We start from the raw sequence: 5,299 nt of genomic DNA, 5'->3' as shown, positions 1-5,299 counted from the left end.
GGGGCGGTCTGCAGCCCACTCAGCCTCCCCCCTGGCTACGCCACTGGAATACCTATTTATATAATTAATAAGCTACCTATTAGGCTACCTACAGAAAATAACTGGGTCTTAAAATGTATGAAATAATATTTTGTAATTTAATAATATATACCCACAACCTATATAGTAAAAGAGCTTAAAAGCTATAATTTTGGTTGAAATAACTATAGCAACAGGCTGTAAGAGCAGTCAATCATCTTTAAGATACATTTTTCTTGTAAAAAAAACCCAATTGGTGAAAAAATAATTTTACTCCGAGGTTATTTTTGTCAGTGCTTACCTATTACATGCAATTTATTAGAGTTGAATATGGCTGTCAATAAATTATTGTTGTTGAATTATTTTATAGTTTTAAAAAATCACTAAAAATATGAGAACCAATGCACATTAAAATATTAATGTTTCAAATTATTCAGGAAATGCGAAGACTGAAGGTGCTTAGGTTATATTATTATCAAGGTAAAGATTTTCCGAAGGATTCCATTCCTAATATTGAAAGGACTAAATTAATGTATTCTGGACGAAAAAATTGCATGTAAATTTTTTTAAGTAGGTAGGTACCTTAATTATTTTAAGAGGCTCATTTCTGTTAAAAATTTAAAATGTACCTATGTGACATTTGATGCTCAAATGGGTAATTAAACCATAGGAATAAAAATTAAAAATTTTTCAAACTAAAATTATTGTGAACTTTCATTTACTAACTTTAATATTATGTACCTAGGTACCTATGGGCAAAGTGTTCCACATGACGCCTGCTTGTCCTTGCTAATACCTAAAATTATTAATTAGATACCTTACCTACCTGGCTACCTATATGAGACAATATGACGTTATGGCCTTACACACTAAACAATGAAAACTGTAAGAACTTTTATACAAAATGTCAATGGGTGGGAACTGTGACGTGAGGCTACGAGGAGAGGATCTAGTAAACTTTTTAAAACAATACGAATTAAATATGATTTCAGATATTATATTTCTGCATTCTAGTTTTGTCTTTACCTACCTACTGGCAACCGTAGACTTAATAGGTACCTACTAAGTATAAGGTCTATATAGTTCCCAACTATATAGTACCATATTAATATTATAATGAACAAATAAACATGTTTTTTGGTGAAAAATATGAGCTTATCTTGTCGACCAACGGTTGGTGATATGGATTGCATGTGCGAAGTGCGTACACAACAGTCACACTATAAATAATAATCATTGATAACAAACTTTAAGCACAACCTTGAGCAGTTAGAAACTTGCCTGTACTGAGCTCTTTAAAAATGGTCTACGATAATATAAAATATTATGTAAGTATAAATTCATTAATCTAAATGTATATAGTTACCTATCATGCGACGTTAATCTCATGTTTAAATGTATGTACATAAAAATATTAAAGGGAGTGTTATTATATATTGGTACATATTATATTATAATATATTGTATTATTAATTATTATTTTAGATTTTGAGCGGAGAAATAAATGTACCTATAGGTATCGATTTTACAATGATGTGTGTGTTTTTTCTGTCTGTAAACATTTTTTTCCAGTATAAATAATGGTTCGATTTTCAACTTCAATACATTTTCTGATGGAAAAGTGAATTTAGTTGGTACTATCGAGAGGTCAAATTGGTAAATTCACAATAGTTTCAAAAATAAGTAGGTATACCTGCCTATATCATCGGGTACCTATCTCATAAGTATCAATACGTATCAACTATCAAGTGTCTATAACTGTCTCCAAAAAGTAATCTAAAACATTTGTAAACACTGTTCCTTTTTCTTTTATAGATAGGTATTTTAAGCTCAAATTTGGATGAAATATTATTTATTTTGGTAATATTGAAATTTGAAATATATTATTTTGGTCAGCGATTATGATTATTAGTTTACGTACTTGTTGTATTATATACATATTACATGGCTACCGTATATATATATGTATGCTATTAATAGCAGTTTAAATATACCTAATATGAAATATTCTAGGCCGATAGACTGGCACTGCTCAGAATCGTTTTTCGTATACTACAATAATATCACATAATTCAATTCAAATTCAACACCATCCATTATTACAGTGACTTCTCTAGACACCTAATGTAGTGCAGAGCGTTACCCACTTGCTCGATTTTTCGTTATATATTAACCACTATAGATAGTAGGGAGTAGGGACATATGTGGGCTGAACTGTTTGCAGATGATCTGGCCTGGGGCTATGTATATCTATGTATATATGTATGTCACCGACAATATGAATAATTCAGGTATTTTGAAAAATGCCTAGGCATTATGTATACTGCCGACCCATTTTAGGTAATGTAAATAAAACATATGATTTTAAATATTATTTTATATATAATCTAGGTATTTTATGATATGCCTAGGCGTTATGTAAAATATCAATTTTTTTTTAGGCAAAGCAAAAAAACAATTTATCATAATATGTTATAATATTATATTAAGATTCTTATAATTATAATATATTATTACTCATATTACAAAATCTAATTTTTATTCTTAGGTATTGCTATATTATTAATATTATTGTTATATTATTAATATTATTGTTATATTAAGTACTATTATTTATACATTTTACTTACTACTATCTACTTTTTATTACATGTTGTAGAAAAATGGAATTTTGAAGTGCAAAAAAAACATTATTTTTAAGGCATATGCACTTTTTATTTTGATACTTGATCATACAACACACATTTTAAAAATCATTTACTAGTTCCTGTCGACTGTTCCTTTGCGACTGTTCTTAACGCCACTTTGTGCCTGTTGGAACATTGTAAATTTGTAGTAGCTTTTTTTTTGAGATACAGTGAACTGACTTCTGGCGTATCACTGCTTCAGAACTTCAGAATTTCAATCTTCATTGCACCAAATCGTGCACACGCGGACACGGTGCGTGCATTCACGATAAACTATAACTTGTAAGTAAAGTCGCTGGTATTAGGCGATACCCAATTTTGTTTATTTGTATCATATTTCCTACTCCACCTTGAGCATTATACATAATACCTAGGCAAAGCTTGTATTATGTATATTTCCGAGTGATTTTTGGCATTTTATATAATTCCTAGGTATTTTGTAAAATACCCGATTCTCCATATTGCCGGTAACATATATATATATATAAAGAATTCCAGTAAAGTTATTTTACGTGACAAATCGATCATTTCTGTCTTGTAAATATTTTGATTCATGACATGATTCTTCTCATTGGCATTTAAAATAAGATGAACCAGCTTGAAACAAACTTAGCCGTCTTGTTGGTCCATGTCGAAGAACTTTTCTGTATATTAAATTTAGACTACGACAATAGGTAGTGGGTACTAATTTTACGACGACCAAAATTATATTATATTTTGTCCCGGAGAATAATCCACTGAACCCATAACCCTTAGATTTATGTGTAAAATCGTATTATCCGGTTGAATCCCGGAGATTTGGCAACTCTAATTACGTAGTACCTATATATATATTGTATTTCTTATTAATATACTAAAACTAATCGGGGAAGAAACCCCGCGACGCGAGAGTACAATAATTCTAATTTACTTTTGTCAAAATTTTATTTGAAATAACTCGCATTTTTTTTTCAAACAATAAAGTATGATTAGGTATTGATAGTATATTGATACACATTATTGTATTGTTATAGTGCAATATAATACGAAAACAAATTATGAAGAAATCCTTTTTAGACCGCTCGTTGAGGAATTACCCGCCTATTGCCTAATTGTGCCAAACGATTTTAATCCTCGTGGGTTAGCGATAGACGGTGGCAGCTCATCTGCTCCAAGAGAAAAAGGTACGTTTTTTTTTGCAGCCTTTTTGTGCCAAATTTATTTGCGTACATACTACATATACATTTTCACGATAATGACACATTGACATTGCGTTGTTCATATCTAAAGACAGCTGTAAATTGTTATGTTATAACGGTAGATATAACAATCTATATGCTGCACTCATAGAATATTCTTGACTTAAACTTCTTATTAAAACCACAATACTGAGCATCGTTGGTATACATACGTCATACGATGGTGCCAGAGAATACTTAGCAACCCCAAGTCTTTAGTTAGCACCCCCAGATTATTTTGAGTTAAAAATATTGTTTAAAGTGTAATTTTGCATTTGAAAGAAAGCGTTTAGTCCAGTTTGTATTGGTAATACACTAATGCCACTAACATTTATTTATTGTTTAAAAATGTCTGGTATATTTAAATTTAATAAAACAAATAAAAAACAAAAATGATGAAAGTAGTGAAAATGTGGATGATCCTGATTGCATCTCTTGTTCATCGAATAATGTAATAGTCGTTGTATTAATTGGTTATAAATTAAAATATATCGGTCAAAAAAGATTCTTTATTGAAAATCAGGTTCACTAGCTTCTTCGATTTCTTTTAATGTGGTAATTTATAATTTTATTTGAAATGCAATTAATTTATGCTTGGTATGTACCCCTCCGAGTCACTTTGCGGTAAAAAATCTTAGCACTCCCAAGTTTAAGACTGAATGTGCGCTTATGCCTAGCATCTATTGCCTCAAAATCGCCTGTATTTCATTAGGTAGTCTAAGTTATAAGTGTAAAAACCTAAGAGTGTACCTACCTACTTATAGTTATAATAAGCAGTGTTTGGTATAGTAGGTAATATGTAATGCAAATTAAAAATGACTGTAACGAAATTACTATTGCAGTAACGATGAAGTAATTTTATTGGGTAGGTATATGAGTATGAGTATATTATATTTTATTCAAACGAACGGAATTGTAACGAAAAACCTTTTTAAAACTAATTTCCATTGAGTAAAGTGTTATTGTTGACGTTATTAAAAAAGTCATGTATGTAGAATGTATGAATGAAATTTTAACTATAGTTTAGCACCACACCCCCCCCCCCCATCCCATACATTTTCTAGTTGCTCTACTGCCACATACAGATAATACCTAAACAGTTTTTTGGTGAAAATTGGAAATGCCCGTGTGTAATAATAAATAATACCTATATTTGTAACACAGAAACGATTATAAAAATTGGACCTGCCTAAAGTGTATAAAAGGTCAATTTTTGTAATACGCCTTAGAACAACAGTTCTAATTTACATTAGTATTATATTCATATAATAAAACCCTTTAGACGCAATATATATATGACCTATATTCTTTAATAATTGGAAATGATGAAACAGCTAGAGATATAAAATTACACACAAATACAATGTCCATCACACA

Source organism: Myzus persicae, unplaced genomic scaffold (genome assembly GCF_001856785.1).
Source record: "Myzus persicae strain clone G006 unplaced genomic scaffold, MPER_G0061.0, whole genome shotgun sequence".
Taxonomy (NCBI): Eukaryota; Metazoa; Arthropoda; class Insecta; order Hemiptera; family Aphididae; genus Myzus; species Myzus persicae.
This window is presented reverse-complemented; position numbering follows the sequence as displayed.